At 36.4% G+C, this 18,917-nt stretch overlaps 1 protein-coding gene across 4 annotated transcripts in view; it reads left to right on the top strand.

The window, feature by feature from the left end:
- The window catches only part of tafa5a (TAFA chemokine like family member 5a), a 719,776-nt gene that overhangs the window by 437,821 nt on the left and 263,038 nt on the right, over positions 1-18,917 (top strand). The window lies entirely within an intron of this gene.

Below are 18,917 nucleotides of genomic sequence, written 5' to 3'. Positions count from 1 at the left end.
GAATAGACAGTGAAAATAAGAGACTAATTGAACAAGGAGTTCAAATTTAAATTGCAGATAGTGACCTCGCCGATGGAGAAACTGATACACGTAATTGATGGCAGTTTGGGAGAGCATGATATGTAGTATTGCTACTGATGTATTATGACTTGATAAGGGTTTAATCATTTCAGTAAAAATATATGAAAATGTTAAAGTCGGAAGGAGAGTAATTCAATTACACATTTAAAAAAATTATTCTGTCATGCCAGGTACCGAAATCTGACTTATTTTAAGCACTGAATATGTCTGCACAAGTGCACACAGTATTGGAGAAGAAAACTGCTGGAAATAATTAGGGTAAAATGAAACTGTTTTGCAAGAAACCATATACATATATGCAATGCATTATTTTGAAGACAGACTATACTAGTAATTATTTATTTAAATTGTGCCTGACAAGATCTGTATCATGCTTCACTGAAAAGAAAAGCCATAATACCATAGTAAAGGGGAGGGAGGGAGAGCGAGAAGTGATTTGGTTTATTCTGTTGTGCTCTCATTTGATAGAAAATATGAGCTTGACACCAGATTGAACTTGTTCTTAAAGTGATTCTTCTAGCTATGAGAACACAACCTTAATCATTGCTTGCCCTTCCAGTCTGCAAACAAATTAATAATTGATGAGCTCCAGCTACTGTACTCTGCACAGCTGATCACAATAGGAAGCAGCTGTTCCAATTGAAAACACTCGTTGACATTTTTTTTTCTCCAAGAAAAGATAAATGGAATTAAGGCACTAGAAAAATCCTGCACTAATTTGGATGATTTTTTAAAAAAGATTGTAATCTCAATTATGTTAGCATCTATTTATTTTCTTTTCCTAGTGAGGGTGGTCTAGAATAGATGCATGGCAGATACCTGTCACAGTGTGGCAACCAAAACCAGAACAAATACTAAAATAAAATGAGGATTTTTGTTTGTTTGCAGCCAAACAGTGATCCCAAGTTTTAGCGTGTTAATAGAACACAATAAAAAATCTTCATTTTGTATGGATTTTTATTTTTCTTAGTATCATTGCACATTCAGAAAGTATAGACTTACTGCATGAGGCTGAGTTACTGTTTGGGTAAGTAACTCAAAGAGAGCCCTAGTGATTGTGGGAAAAAGACAACAGACTTAATAATTTGACTCACAGAATCAAGGATTTATTTATAACTCTGCATGCAGGATTGAGGCACTGGACATAGTTCTGGTGTAAAGCCAATGACCCTAACTTCTCATTAGAAAATCTTATCTTTTATATGTCTTACCATCACTTGATGTCATGGTGGCACTATCACATGATGCTACAGTAGCATGATTCTATCAAAGTCTGTTACATGTTGGACAAGCAGATTTGCAGGATCTGCTGAATTTCCTTTCCTAATATTACTGTTCTGTGCAGCTCTTTATCAACTGCTGTCTTAAAGGTCAGTGAGCCTGTGCTATGCTGTGCCTGCTTTTACAGAGTCAGCTGGTAACAAGTACAATTTATACTGGATAAACAATTTTAAGATTTATACTGATTTATACTGAAATTAAAGTTAATACTTCAACATGATCCCTTTGTAAATGTGAAAGAGCATTCATCTGTGGTGGATGGTGTAGAGGCAGCAATGCAGCCTGGTCGAGTTTCATGAATTTCAATGTCAGAATGAGCATTTGATGAGACACTTGTCCATCACAGAGTATGCTCTTTCACACACTTAACCACTTGGCCATGTAAGCCAATTTTTTGAGATGTAAATTAACTTTAACTCAGCATTCAATTTTTAGGAACATGAGAGGGAAGCAGAACACCTGAAGAAAAGTCACACAAAGTGGCCTCAGCTACCTACAGTCTACACTAGGTTTCCTTCTGCCACTGAATTTACTGATAGTGGTCCATCAAACTGGGATTTAGCCAATTTTAATTTAATACATTCCAGTTTCAGAAACAATTACATTTTATGAATGTTAAAAATAAAAAAGTAATTTATTTTGAATATTTAATCATCTTAAATACATATTTTAGATTTACTTATTACAGTTAATTTGAATGGTGCAGTTTTGCAAACTTTTTTTCTTAATTCTAGTTTAATGTTAGCCTCTGTTCTGTTCTTTTCAGTTTTTAAAGTAGGTTTGACTTAGATGTAAAAATCTAGATGAGTTGAGACTTCTTAGTCTTCTTAATAGTATGCCTATCCTTTAATTGTTAAATTTGCTTTCTAACCCTAATTAATCTAAGAAAACATTCCAGAATTGATTTGACTATACAGTTGTTGTACTTTTATTATCATCTTTATTTTTAGTTTAGCAGAGTAACACAGTGGTTAGGTCTACTTCCTCATGGTTCCAAAGTCCTGGGTTCAAATCCCATACCCAGTTGGTGCCTGTCTACATTTTCAACATTTTCCCATGATCTGGTGTTTTTTTCTCTGGTTTTCTTCAAAATCTCTGAAAAATAGGTTAACTGGTGGCTCTAGGTTGGCCCCTTCTGGGTGTGTTTGTGCATAGGCCATCTTCAGTGATATTTTCTGCCCAATGGTGTCAAGCACAGGATTTAGCCCCCTCTTCCCTACAATGAATTAAACAGCTTACTGTAATTTTAAAATTACATTATTTTCTATTCTGTTTTGAAAGTTACGGATTCTGCTAATTTTACTTCTCAATGATTTCATACAAATCTTAATGAGCAACTGGGTAATGAAATCATAAATATTTAATCATTTAACAGTTTAATTAATTTCAAGTTCTGTTAAGAGTAAATTTGTTCTTAAAAATTAATAAACTGAAACAAAAGAATAATTCTCCAGCTATAAAAATAGAATTTAATTCCCTGATCTAGGTCTGTACCAATGACTAGTAGTGAGTTCTTAAATGTAAGATTTCTAGATATACTGTTCAGTGTATTAAAAAATTAATTAATTAATGAATTGACTCTGTCCTGCGGTGGGTTGGCACCCTGCCCAGGATTGGTTCCCTGCCTTGTGCCCTGTGTTGGCTGGGATTGGCTCCAGCAGACCCCCGTGACCCTGTGTTCGGATTCAGCGGGTTGGAAAATGGATGGATGGATGGATGAATTGACTCTTAACTACATTGTTCTTAGCAACACTTTCAATCTTAACCTGTTCATTTAATAAGTGGTATAATAGTCATTGTTACAGTACAAAGTAGTTGTGATATAGTATTTTTTAAGTTGAAGCTATAGGTGCAGCTATGTAGTTATTATACAGCAGCCAAATACAAGGCCATTATAAAGATCCTTGTGCAGTTATTTAATTATCATAATTTCAGTGGTGTGCTAAAATCAGTCTGTAAAGAACATTGAAAGGTGTGATTAATTTAATTTATCATACTTGAATAATAAAATTGTAATGGTTTATTAATTTTTAATTAAATTATTAATTATTTCATTACTGTATTCAGAATTACAATTGACCCATGACTTGAATAAAAAGGAAAATAAACTGTATCCTATGGGTTGGCCAAGCTAAAATCAGTCCTTGCAGTTCCAAGAAGATTTGGAACCCATTACCAGAAAGATGCGGCACTCAACTAAACCACATTCTTTTGAAGAATTGGCTAGCATAACTAATGTGATTACTGGTATTACTGAAAATCAATTGCAAAACATATTTGTTGAACTTCAGAATTTATATACTTAATGATGGTGAACATGTTGAAAATCAATGATCTCAAGAATACATTTACGTAAAAATGCCCCAGTCCATATCAGTGTAGAGTTTAAGCATTCTCCTTCTGCCTGGTGGTTTTCCATCTAAGGTCGACATTACTCTGCACAACTTTCCCAGGAATTTTTATTTATAGCCTTAAGTTTACATAATCAAAGCAAGTTATTAACCAGCAGTCATGTAGTGTGACATGTACAGTATTTCAGTCATAGTGCTCTGTGACTAGACATGACAGAATCAAATCTAGAAGGTGGCAAGTTGTTGAATGTTCAAGAGTATACATCCAATGAGCACTCAGCCAGCAGTGCAGTGCATGCAGTGTGGTGGCAAAGGAAAGAAATAAGTTTGGTGTTTTGCACTGTGCAAACAAGAAGAGCAGCTTAACTTTCTGATGTCTCATATTTCATACTAGTCATTTAGCCCGTTACAATAACGGGCGCTAGAACAGTAGTGCATAAACATTAGTAGGAAGAGTCTATATTAAATGGCAAGGGACTTTGACCTCATTCTTTTTGTTGGTTGTATTTTTCTTTCTTTCAGCCTTTCTTTTGTTGATGTTTACTTGCTGAGCTGACCGTTCTTTGTGGGCTGCCGCCATGTATTGTGTGTCTTTAATTTTCTGTGACAGTAATACTGTCTTGTACGGCTCTATTCAATAAGGGCGTGCACAAAAAGGCGAACTTCAAAAGGACGACCTCAATTGAGCGTGGCGAATTAAGGCGTTCATAGATAATTTAGTTCAAATAGGCTCTGGAATATGTGAAGAGCAACAAAGGTGCAGATCTTTATTTACGCGCGCCTTTATTCGCTGCGCCCAATTGAGGTCGCCTTTTTGTGCGCGCCCTTATTGAAGGATACCGTCTTGTATGTCCGCTGGCTTGTACGTCCGTAATATACCTTTAATTTTCTCTGGCGGTAATACAGGCGTGCGCGTCGATAATATGCCTTTAATCTCCTCTGACAGTAATACTGGCTTGTATGTGGCTGTAATATGCATCACTGTATTGTGTACCTTTAATTTCCTCTCGCAGTAATACTGGTTTGTATTTCCGTAAAACGCCTCTAACTTTCTCTAACAGTAATATCGCGCATCGCACCGTGCCCAGCACATGCGCACTTCACCAGAAGACACCCACACACGGACACCTGGACGCACATAGGGATTTTATATATATAGATACCACAGATTAAGAACAATTATAAGAAATAAAGATAGCAGGTGAACTCGCCATGCTTGGAAAACATTTGTGTAGCCATTGCATTGTTAATTGACTGTCAAAATGAGACAAACTAATAATGCATTGGAAATGTGAAACTGTGCTGAGAATCCATGAACGAGTCATGTAATACGTCATTTTAGTTCCTTGGCATGTAACCTTACATCCTCAAGGCAATGAGAGCGAGCAACTGCAGTTATTAAGTGACATGTTATCTGACTAAAAGTTGTGTAGTGTGATGTCAACCTAAATCCCTAACATGAAGGTAATTTGGCAACTCCAAATTGTCTCCCCTTGGTTTCTGGATATCATCTCTTATTACTGTTGTCTCTAAACCTTCAGCCAAAAATGCATACTAAAATTATTTATAACTGAGATGGAAAAAAATATGTATATTCTTTTTGTAATGTTATTTAATAATTTACAGCACAGCACTTGCTTACTTGATTAAAAATAATTCTGTCATTATTCATAAAATGTGAGATGCTCTGTTCCCCAAAATGGAACCAGAAGTAAAAAATATATAGCCATTACTTTCAAAGAAGGCAGGGAAAGAAACTGCACTATGACAATTAAGAAGCCTGTGTATTCCTGTATGATTTAGTTAATTTTATCTTTTCAATTAAAAGTTCAAGAGGAGGATGTCCGTCTTTCAATTGCTGAGTCATTCAAACAATTAAGTTAAGTTATTTATAGCCACTAAGAACTGTCTTTTCAGACTTCTGTTTCAGACAACTATAACTAACTATTATTGGTTATGCTTTATAAAAGAACACATTTTTAATAACTATTTAAACAGTTATTCCAAGCTCTTCCACTTGCTCCATTTGCAACAGCTCTTTTGCCTTCCAGTATAACATAACGGCCTCTTCAGAAAGTGTATGTGTACCTAATTATGTTATGTTTATTTACAGTACAACTACCTAAGTATACATACCACTGCCTCAAGATTAGCAGGTTTGGTCTCTGTCACTCTTTAAGAGAGCAGTTTCTCTTTGTTTATTATCATTGCTAAAACCATGTTTCAGAGATTTTTATGGCATGTATAAATCTGCCTTCTGGACAAACTTGTTTTCAATTTCCAATCTGGGAGCTCATACTTTAATAGATCATAAAACCTGCAAAGTGTCCGAATCAGACTGCCCAGTCTAGTGTGTTGTCATCAACAGTGGCCCAGCTTCTGATTTTTCCAGGTGATTGACACATGCTTTTTAAGGCTCAGCCACCTACAGTATCTAGCTGTATTTTCTGTTTCTTAATAATATTTGACTTATTTGCAAAGCTTCTCACTGAATTTCCACTATCATGTAGTGATAATGAATTCAGTTTTGTTTTCATACAACTGTTGGTCAATGTCAAAGCATCATAACTGCTTGCGCCATCTTCTCTTGTCCATTTAAGGGTCCAGCAGCTGCACCCTCCTCATCATTAACCACAATTTGCATCCAGCTTATGTCTCCTTTTGGCTCAGTTGCACAATATTTTAGGGCATCTTGTATCTTTTCTGATTGTCTTCATGTTATTTACACTATCGCACAGACTCTTGTTGTCTTTGGACAAACATCAGATGGGTGTAAAACATATGCAAATGATACCAAGTCTTACAAGATGTAGAGTGATCATAAAGTAACACACATTTTTCCCATAATATGTTAAAGATGGACCAGCTCTCCTCTTTCATTGTTGATTTGCCTTTTTGCTGTCCTGGAAGTACTTCAGCCCTCCCCCTAGTACAGTTTAGGTAATTATTATTAAGCAATCTTAAGAACTAAGGACTTAGGAACCCAGTGTCTTACACTGTAAATACAACTATAATATACACACCAAATATGATGCTGAACAAAAACATTATGTAATGTAAACAAAAGTATTGAAATTTGATACCATGTACTGCATATGATGTAACTCAATAAGAAGTGTACTTAAATAAATTGCAGTTTTGTATTCATTAAAATTTTAACAATGATAAAAACAAGTAGACTTTTTAGTCAGCATATGCAAATACTTCAAATAGGGCAATCTTTTGTAAAAGCTAAGAGTAAAGTTCTGTAAACAATAAAAACTAAAGAAATATAATCCCAGTCAATATTTTTTATTGTTACTGATGTTACAAATGTATTGCAATGTTTTGTAAACATTATACATAAAAATATTAAACATCCATCCCTCCATTTTCCAACCCGCTGAATCTGAACACAGGGTCCTGCTGGAGCCAATCCCAGCCAACACAGGGCACAAGGCAGGAACCAGTCCCAGGCAGGGTGCCAACCCACCGCAGGACACACACAAACACACCCACACACCAAGCAGACACTAGGGCCAATTTAGAATCGCCAGTCCACCTAACCTGCATGTCTTTGGACTGTGGGAGGAAACCCACGCAGACACGGGGAGCGAACCCAGGTCTCCTAACTGCGAGGCAGCAGCGCTACCACTGCGCCACCGTGCCGCCCAATATTAAACATTAAACTAAAATTATTTTGTAATCAATTGTTCAGAAAAGTAACACACACACAAACAGTCGACTAACATACTTAAAGGCTTTTCATAAATGCAGAGAGTGCACATTGTATTTTTGTGTAAATGTACTATGATGTCTTCGTAAATTCCAAATTTTTTATAAGACAGACTAGCATGTCAACAATCTCTTCCATGAGGTGTAAATGTAATGAAATATAATTTTAAAATTACATGTAATAAAATAAAAGAAAGTAATGCACTACAGCAACAAACGTCATGGCAAGGGTTTACAAATTGAGCGAACAATGGAGCTCTAATGCTAAAGAGGGTTGCCCCTGAATGAAAAGCACAGAATAAAATTGACCAGCAGGTAAAAATAATTGCAGACCCTTGTCTGGATGTGTTAAATGTTTAAAGTGGCTAAGAAGAATATTTTAACTTGTAGAAAAAAAATTAATGACACGTCCCTACTTTAAACATAACAGTGTAAAGTTTTGTACTTATTAATGTTTGCATAATTTAGAAATAAGGTACCTCTTGAAATTTTTTGCAATGAGTCATTTGCAAATCTTTCATACAAACTTGCATGCATCTTGTGGTTTTCCTTTTTCATTTGCTAAAATGCCAGATGTCACTAAAGTTGCCCTCTTTTGTCAGCTAAACATGCTGTTGAAGGCTCTGATGTTGCTGAAATTGCCTTCTTATTAACACTTGTGAGTGGATGGAAACATGGCTGTATCTTTAGCCACGGCGAACTGGTAGTGTATTTGTAATGTACACTGTAGAATCAATACCATGAAAAATGAGTATGAAAATAATTTTAAAATGTTAAAAACCATACTTATTGGTGTTTCAATACTTTTGACGGTCTAAGCATTCATACAGGTTGGTTTCCATCCCAATGTTTAATTGCCCTTGGTCAGTCCAATTTTTCATAGACTGTTTCTGCAGGCATGATCTCAAAATGTGGATCTATAAACACCACAGTTAACTATTAAGTCTAATAAGAATATGTCAGTACATTATGACATTTATCGAGTAAAATGAGTTTTTATTCTTATTTACTGAGATTATACATTTTGAACTCCCAACCACCATTTTGATAAGGTTGTGTTTCTCAGTGTGCTAAAAGGTTAATTGGAAACCCTGTTTTATCCCTCTGTCTTAGTAACTAAAAATTAATAGAATGCAATTTTAAAGGGATCCTGTAATTTTAACACATACCTATGTCTTTTGGGAGTGTCTCCAAGAATTTGATTAAGATATAGATTGCTGAAATGTCTCTAGAGAAACTCAAAGAGGGAAACATAAATCACACTGAACTCTTCAATTGACGATTACATTTGTTACCCAGGCCTTGCTAACAGAAGTTTTCTGATCAATTGGAAGCTTTGAAAAAGGATACAAAACACCAACAGAGTGCAATCAGCACTCGTATAGAGAGGGTCACTTTGTAATAGCAAAGATTAAACTTCTGGGATAGTAGAGTAAGGTGTATGAGAAAGGCAAAATTGAACTGAAGAAAGCAAAGGGTACAAGAAATAGACTACAGAATTTGGTAGCATACATCAACCTAAGGTCAGTACAAGATAACTCTCAACAATGGGCATCCCTTGTCCAACTCAGGGACAACTGAGTACAGCTGACAGGCTGTGATGTGCACAATTGCATAACATTTAACCTCAAGTTAAAATATATGATTAAAAATTCTATCCTAGTAATGTATCTCTAGAGACTAGTGCCTCCAGAAAAACCGAGCAAGTAACAGATGACATTCTTGCTCTTGCAATTCTATTTTCTTTAACTTTTAATCCATAAAGCAACTGAAACTTCATAAATTAGCCTTTTGAGAACATGAGTTAGTATACTGCAGGCTAATTCTGCTTTGTTCTCTATTACGATTTAAAGAGAGAAGAATGTACTGATACAGCGTGTTGCCACATCCACCACATGACAAACCTTCAGGATCCCAGATTAGGACCCGAGTGCAGCCATGCAATGGGTGACACTTCAGCACCACACTAGTTCAGATGGAATGGAACAGTGTGAAGATTTTTATGATGGCTGGAGTGCCAATTCTGCCACCAACCCATCAGGTTTTTCCCTGCAGATTGGAGAGCCTACATGCCGGGCTGGATAAAAAGTAACATCATACCCAGGATGGAGCAATTGCAGGTTAAGACTTACTCAAGGGCTCAACAGAGTAGAGTCACATTTGGGTTTTATTTTTATGAGATTTGAACCGACAACCTTTTGATTATCAGTGCAGAACCCTAGCCTCAGAGCCACCACTTAGTGCTAAATAAAATTTTACCATTGAAAGCATATTTTACCCTGTGACATATACCTGTTAAAGGAAGAATGTGATCACCCAAAACCACTCATAACCACTCATAACAGATGCAGCATTATTTGTTAGAAAGTAGCAAAACTACAATTTTTTTATTATTTTGTCAGTCACAAAATGAGACTAATGATTACAACAACAAAAGTATATTAATGACTCTTAGAAGTCTGCATATTTTTTAAAAAGTATAAATTCTGGAAAAATAAATGTTAAAAGCTGGTGATTTTTGAATCATACCATTTACTATAGAACTTTATTGAATTTTGGCTTGTCCTTGTGCTTAGAGAACACTTTGTTTTGTACATAATGAGCTTTGTTTAGTTTAATTTTTTTCTTATAACCCACAGATTAATTTATAATCTCAGCACACTATAAATTAATCTCTGTATATAAAATACAATGTCTTTCTGTCTGTTCCCTATACAATCTTACAACTTTTGATTGATCTGGGCCAGAGTTTGCAAGATAGACTACATTGGAACCCAAAATGTTGACCTGTAGGTTCTTGTCAGGGGTTGGTGGGTGAGGCGTGACCTAGAGTGCAAGTGCAGCAAAACACAAATGAGAATCAAAGGGTTGTTGTTTAACTCCTGCTTTGTCTGCTTTTCTTCATAATTTAAGCACCACAAATTATCGTTGAACTAAGAGGACAAGTCAGACATTACAGTGTTCATGATTATAACCCAGCAAGGAGTTATCTTGATTCTAGAATATAATCAATCCCCAAAAGATCAAATTCCCGATTCACAAAAGCAGAGATGTTGATAGAGAGGCAGTGTGGATGATGGATGGGACATCTAGCAATAACAACAGATCACCATTTTAAAAAAATAAATAAATCTTTGCTTTTTTCCTAAACCAGTTCTGCAAGTTTGGTTACTTCGTTGAGTACATTGGCTGGTCACATATAAAGTAGTCATTTTTAACAATAGGATGGCATTGTTACAATGCCTAGTATTGTTCGCGTGCCAGAACCCTGTCATTGTTTGTATGTTCCACATATGTGCACATAAATTTTCTCTGGGTATTCCAATTTTTGGTCTCTTCCCAAAGTTGTGTAGGGTAAAATGAATGTTGGAATACAAACAGCATTTTTTTTTGTAATGTTCATGTCACAAATGCCGCACAATGTGTGGATTTTGCCTTTTCTCAACCTCATTCACTGAAATCTAAAAGAGAAACTTTGCATAGATTATCATGTTTGTACCCGCTTCCTACATCTTTTTAGAATTCATTCTCTTTCCACAGCTCTTTTCTGTGATTTAGCCCCTTTAATCTGGGTATTAGCTGTGATACTTTTTATGAACACTTTCAAGGACACCACTTGCTTTAGCACATGTTGGTTTCCATACTAATTGGGCACTGCAATGACACATTTATTTAAGCCTTAAGATGTCTGCAAACATCCTGTGCTGCTTCCCCTGACAATGCATCAGTATGTATTGCACATAAATATATTGTCACAGAGCTGATTGTTAAAGCCAATATGGAGGTTCAGCTCCATATTTTATTACAGAAGTCGACCCCATACATTCATTCCCATCTTTGCTGGGTTGCTGGGTTTCCAAGACTTCCTATATAATCTTTTTTTTTTTTGCTCCCTTGAAATTAACATTTTTCCCTAGTGTGACCTGATTGACTTTGTACATGGAAAGGGCTTTAGATTGAACTGGTATTAAGAGCCATTTTTGTAACTCTGTAACTGATCAAAACAAAGGAATGCATGCTTTTTTCTAACAGTAGAGCTGAAATGAAAGAAGTACAACTTAGGGAAACCAGTAATAATTTTCTCTAGTATGGTAAAGCATAAAATTGATTCATAAATTATAAATGCAGTAGATTCTTTTTATTTTTAACTTTCTGTTCATTTTGTTATGCATACCATTATGAACATGTCTGCATCATTTTCCAGTTAATTTTAGAGAAAGAAGCCTCTCCTCTGAATGCTCATCAGTATTATGTCCTCATCAGCACTTTAACTGCAAAAATGATTTACCTCAGTTCTTAGAATAATATTCCTTCAGGACACTTGGCGGAACAGCAAAATAGTTTTTTCATTCTGCTATATTTTACCCTGATTCTAATTAAAAGCTGTGCAGTAGATCTGTTCATTTTTAAAGTGAAAGGTCAGGGGGTGACGACCATTTTGTGTACGGGAATGGAATTATTGATTAAGTGAACTTGATAAGAAATCATAAGCATAAAACTGTTTCCATTGCAGTTTTTTTTATTTGGAAATATGTTTAAGACCTGAAGCAACCATGGTATTAAAAATATGTTATTTTATGTAGAATGTATTAAAAACATAAAACACACAACCCTTGTATTTCATTGCATTTTTAAATAACGTGGACAAGTTTTTAAACCCTTAAAAAAGATAAAAAATGTTATCTGTACACTACTGTATATACTGTATATTCATACAAACCCCTTCATTAACTTTATTTGGTGGCCCTGGAAAAGAATGCTGTTTTTTTATGTTTCAGTCATATCCATCCATCCATCCATCCACTATCTTTTATGAATCTGCTGTTTCCATTGCGGGGTTTGGGTTGATGGTAATGGCAGGAGTGCCAAGGTGACCTAAGCATACGTACAGTAATACCATAGATGGGGCTTCACAACCAAAGCATCAAGAAATTAATTCCTTGACTTTGCACTTTAAAACAAAGCTTTATGTGGAGGATCAGAGACACAAATGAGCAAATGCATCAGTTGGTCTGTTCATACATAAGGCGATTATAGAAAACACAGTTACATTTATGTATATAACTAGCAAAATACCCACGCTTCGCAGCGGAGAAGTAGTGTGTTAAAGAGGTTATGTAAACATATATATATACATATCTACATATACACATATCTACATATACATATATACATATACATATACACATCCACATATATATACATATCAACATATATATACACATACATATACACACATACATACACACACACATATCTATACTAATAAAAGGCAAAGCCCTCACTGACTCACTCATCACTAACTCTCCAACTTCCCGTGTAGGTAGAAGGCTGAAATTTGGCAGGCTCATTCCTTACAGCTTACTTACAAAAGTTAAGCAGGTTTCATTTCGAAATTCTACACGTAACGGTCAACAATGTCCACCATGTTAAACTTTCTTATTTATGGCTCCATCCTCATGAAATTTGGTAGATGGCTTCCCTGCGCTAACCGAAACCGATGTACGTACTTATTTCGGTGGTATGACACCACTTTTGGCTGCCATATTGAACTTTCCAACGGTCTTTGTTACTTAATGGGCCCATCTTCAAGAAATTTGGTATGCGGGTTCCCAACGGTAACTGAATCCTACTTACGTACACATATACGTCCATAGCCTGCAGCTCGGTCCACACTCTGAATCCTCCAGGCATTCCTGAGCATAATCTAATTTTGAAGGTTGGGGCACCAACAATGTTACTGAGAAATTTACAGCCACCGAAACTTTGTAATGGCATGAGACTTCAGGTCACATGCCTACAAAAGAACCTAATTGAGGCAACTATTTTTACTGGCGGTGGCTCAAGGGAGAGAGTTTTTATTCCTCGCATCCCCGTTATACCCTCTGATCTCCGATTTCAATTCAAACACCTCCAATTTCCAGTAAGGCTCTGCTTCGCAATGACAATTAATAAGTCTCAGGGACAGACCCTACAAAAGGTTGGCATTGATTTGAGGCAAGATTGCTTTTCATATGGCCAACTATACGTTGCATGTTCAAGAGTAAGCTCAGCGCACAGCTTGGTCATATTACAACCGGAGGGGCGAACTGACAACGTGGTATACAAAGAGATCCTTAACAAATAATTATTGGTACATTTTCCCTCAGTTTATTATTTAAAATTTTAAATCAGTACTTCGCTGTTGCGAAGCGCGGGTATTTTGCTAGTACATATATACATATACACATACAGACACATATATATATACATATCTACATATATATATACACATATATATACATATCTACATATATATATATATATATATATAAATATATATAGACATACATATATACATACACACATTCACATATATATATATATATATATATATGCATATCTATATATATATATATATATATATATATATATATATATATAATAAATATATATATATATATATTTGCAGCTGGAGACCCACAAAGGGAGAAAAAATGAATCACGTATCATAAGGTAGTTTTTATTCCTGAGCTTTCAACCCCTACCAGGGGTCTTCATCAGAGGATAATGCTTAGACTTACAAGAATCAAAGGCAATATATAGCGACACATTAAGTGGGGGTGGGGGAGGTGACTAAGTCAGTATGATGGGGGGGGGGGGCTGTAAAGTTTATTTATTATGTACATGTTCTTCTTAAGTTAGCATATGCTGGATTTATGTCCAAGTGTCTGTTGATGGCTTTTTCATTTGATAGCCAAGACTCGGCCAACTCTCTGGCACTTTTAGTACTGGCCTTAAATTTTACTTTTACATTGTCCCAGTTGAATGTGTGTCCTGTTGATTTAGTATGTGCATAGATCAATGATAGTGCGTCCTTTCTTCTGACGGCGTTGCAATGTTCCTGTACACGTGTTGAGATTCTTTTTGAAGTTTGTCCTATGTATACCGCTGAGCAAGAATTGCATGGGATACTATAAACTGCGTTTCGTGTTTTTGCTGTCGATTTCTTGTTTTTGGCATTTAAGGGGACTGTGCGCAAATTGTTCGTGGGTTTGTGTGCTATTCTGACGCCCCACTTGGTCAGGATGCGCACTGTACCTTCTGACACCTTGTGTTGATAAGGAGTGAGTGCCAGGTGGGGTGGGGGTTCTGATTTAAGTCAATTGTTTGCTGATTTATTTGGCATCTCCTGTGTAAGCTACGATTAATGAATGTTTTTGAGTATCCATTTGAGGTGAAAAGGTGGAAGAGATAGCGTCTCTCATTAATTTTTGTTTCCTTAGTATTACAATGAGTGTGGACTCGTCTGAATAGGGTTTTCACACAGCTCCGTTTATGAGATACCGGGTGGTTGCTGGTGAAGTGTAAAATCTTGTCTGCGTAGCATTCTTTGCGGTAAACACTTCTGGTCAGGGTGGCGTCATTATTTCTTTTGATGTAGATGTCCAGGAAGCTGATGTGTCGGTTCATTTCTTTTTCCATTGTGAACTGGATTGCGGGGAATATTGTGTTGATATGATTGTAGAACTCATTCAGCTGGTCCTTTTTTAGTATGACGAATGTGTCGTCTACATAGCGTATCCAAATTTTGGGTGTGATCTGGGATAAAGCCATGTTTTCAAATTGCTGCATTACTAGTTCTGCTAGGAGTCCTGATAACGGCAATCCCATTGGCATGCCTTCTTTCTGAGTGTAATACTTGCCGTTGAAATGAAAGTGAGTTTTTTGGCAAAGTGATATTAGGTGCATTATGTCTTTGATGAACAGTTTGGTTCTTGTCTCTATGGTGGGGTCGCTATCCAGTCTCATTGATAGTGTTTCTGTGGCCAGATGAATCGGAATCATGGTATATAGCGATACAACGTCAAATGAGACCATGATCTTTTCCTTGGCGATGGGTATGTCTTTCAAGCGCTGTAATGCCAACTCCGCGCTGTTAACAGAATAATCCGAGTCGTAAGTTAAATGTTTGAGTAGTTGGGAAAGTCTTTTTGATAAGTTGTATGATGGTCCGCCTATTAGGCTAACAACTGGTCTGTATTTCAGTGGTGTTTTATGTATTTTTGGGAGTCCATAAAATTCAGGGCAGTTAGCATCGTTGGATTTCATTTTGTGAAAGTTCTGTGCATCCAGGCGGTTACAATTTCGGAGTTTGGTCATAGTATAGTTTATTTTATTCTGTGTAGTTTTTGTTGGGTTATTATTCAGCTGTTGATAAGTGTTAGTGTCGGAAAGCATTTCTTCCATAGCTGTGGTGTATTGTTCTTTGTCTAGGATGACAGTTGTGTCTCCTTTGTCGGCTGGTGTAATAATGATGCTGTTCTCATTCCGTAACGATCTTAGAGCTTTCTGTTCACTTTCTGTTCACAAAGGAGGCGCAGGTTTAATACATCGAAGTGATCACTCGTGCTGCATTCAGTCAGTTCACGTGAGCCGCTCTCTTGTGTGATGTTGCGATGTCCACGGCTTTATTTAATGTTAGCTAAGACCCGGCACTTAAAAGTTTCTTGCTACAGCAATTTTAACTCTTTTAGGGCTAATTTTTTTTTTGTTTCTTTTCTCCCAGGGCTGAATATTTTTCCAAAAACTAACATTTTTTAAAAAAGAACACAAAGCAATTGTTTAACATATCAAATCAACAAAAAATATTTACTTTTGACAAATGTTACTGTCTTGCATGTTGTATGAGCCTGCATACTCTATGATTTCACATACATATCACATACATTTTACACAGCAAAGTCTGATCTCGCTCAAAGCAGCCAATTTCAGTCATTGCCACATTGCACTCCTTACAATATGTGTTGCTTTGGTGCCTATTTTTCAATTGTCTGTTGCTGCACTTTCTAACATATATTGTTAGTGTGTACTATAGAGAGACAAGTCACCCATTTGCCATCGTGCCATGCCACTGCCACCAAGTTTTCTGCCTGCATGAAAACCGTATTGTCACCTCTTTTCATCTTCTGAAACTTTATGAACTTTATGTATGGCATTATAGCCTGGCTCACCCCATGGGATTTGCTTCTGTTTATTACAGAAGTGAATAAAACTTTGCAGCAGCACGTACCTAAGCCACCAGGGGACAAAACACGTTTGGACCAATGCTCCCTGAAGTTATATCACCAGTTCTGTCCCATCTCTATTTGTAATGCCACAGCGCGCTTCATCTCGTCTTTCGTTGTGGGTTTCCACAACGGGGTTTCGCCTTCAACCCCTCCTGTCGACAAAAGTCGACATCCGCCCTAAAAGAGTTAACTCCGTTACAAAGTGATCCAAAGTCTCGTTTATACCTTGTGTCTTCTCATTAAACTTGTATGTCGCGAATATGGTATTGCAAACGGCAGCGGGAGCGTTTCTATAACCTTAATTTAAACTTACGGTTTACACCGTGCTCTGTTTCCGCAGTAGCTGCACTTATGAATATGCTTGTATGCGTCACTCGCTCGCTTCTTATTGTTTCGCTGCCTTCTCAATTGTGTAATGAATGTTTTCTTCGGCGCTCTTTGGGGCTCTTCCTTGTTTTCTACGTACTGCGTTCACACTCAGTTCACGTGATTACGTGGGAGGCGTGATGACGCGATACGCAAATCCGCCTCCAAGCGGCCATCGAGCTGCAGTCTATTACAGTATATGGACAAAAAAGAGGTTCCAGTTATGACCGTTACGCGTAGAATTTCGAAATGAAACCTGCCTAACTTTTGTAAGTAAGCTGTAAGGAATGAGCCTGCCAAATTTCAGCCTTCCACCTTCACGGGAAGTTGGACAATTAGTGATGAGTGAGTCAGTCAGTCAGTGAGTGAGTCAGTGAGGGCTTTGCCTTTTATTAGTATAGATATATGGCATACTATATAGTCTTATTTTCAACCTCATTACCATACATCTCCATAATCAACACTTTTTTCTTTGTATATTAATGCTATATAATAATTTTTCCTTCAATATTGGTTATATTTATCAGTCACACAAATAGTTAATCTGCACGCAAATATTTTTTTCAGAGATATACTGGGTGAGTACCAGTTAATATAAAAAATGTTCTATCTGTTTTTTGGCCAATCCCTGGGGTCACATGGTGAGGATGATAGGAAATGGAGATTGAAGAAAGTGGTTGAGCTGGCCTAATCCTATTTACAACACAGGGAGTTGGTCTTAGCTGTTCAAGGCCATTCCCACAGTAAAGTTTAACAGTTCACTGAGAATGTTGAGGGTGAAAAAGAGCACCCAGTAACATCCACTGGTATGCTTACAACATCCCAAACACGTGTATTTTTTGCTAAAATATTGTTAACTAAACTACTTTTCAGAAAAATGCTCTTGTGAATAAAAATAGAACATGTTCAGATGTGCCCAAGCATTTGAATTGAGGTCCTGCCATCCATCTCAAACCCTTCATTCATTAGTTAGGAGTCCAGCCCAGTAACGTCTTATCCATTGTCTAAAGCTGTTTCACATGATAGTGATAATATCAAGATCCTTAAGAGACTAAAGATTACAAATGAAAAGAAAAGCAAGTGAAAACATTATCGGGAAGAGAATATGCCTCCTGTGTATATACCTATGCATATCCAAGATGCTTCAACAAGCAGAAGGTCAATTCACTCATGCAGTTTCACAGACTAAATAAACCCAAGGTCCCATTTGTGGCTATAAATGTAAATGTAACAGCAGTATACCCGCATACTGTACACATACTGCATTTCAAAGACTTGTATGCGTCTGCATGTGTTCCGTTTTTGTTACAAGTATGTTTTCTTGAGATGATTTATTTTTTAACAATATCTTTATAAAAGTGCTCATATCTGTAATGTTGTAAGCCTGACATGTAGAAAATGCAACACAAAAAGCAATGTGTGATTATTTTCATTGACATTTTTGATATGATTTGTTCTTTCCCAGTGTTGGTCACCATAAACACCTATTGCGTCGAAATGTTTATCTGTTCTGCATGAAAACATGTGATTAAAATATTCTTTCTTTTCTACAACCTACATGGAATAAGTAATACATAAAATATATAATTTTACAGAAGAGTATTCCTTTAAGATTTTCACTTGGCAGTAATGTGTTAGCGTATGTATTGTTGTTGCCTGACTCTGTCATCTAAATTAAATTATTGTCCAATTGTTTTCATTTTTGTACTTAAAAAAAACAAGTGATTTTCTGTGTCTGATGACTATTTTTATTTGTATCTAAAATTTTTTGGTTTGTGAATTTTGTTAGAAATAAAATTTTTTTTTTAAGTTCAGGCAGTACCATTATATAAACATTTGGATAGCTAGTAAATAATGGACCTTAAACGTAATGGTGTGCAGTATACCAGTAGAAACGAAACACCAGTAGAAATATGTAAACCGGTAGAAATTTTCAGATATAATTTCTATCATGGTAGAAGACATCAATAAGCTGCCATTGTTGCTTGTCACAAAAGAGATGGCCTGTAGTAGGAAGTGAGTGTTTCGTTACCTTGACACTTTTCACATCGTACATCCACAACCCTCCTCTCCC

Source organism: Erpetoichthys calabaricus, chromosome 1 (genome assembly GCF_900747795.2).
Source record: "Erpetoichthys calabaricus chromosome 1, fErpCal1.3, whole genome shotgun sequence".
Classification (NCBI taxonomy): Eukaryota; Metazoa; Chordata; class Cladistia; order Polypteriformes; family Polypteridae; genus Erpetoichthys; species Erpetoichthys calabaricus.
This window is presented reverse-complemented; position numbering and strand designations above follow the sequence as displayed.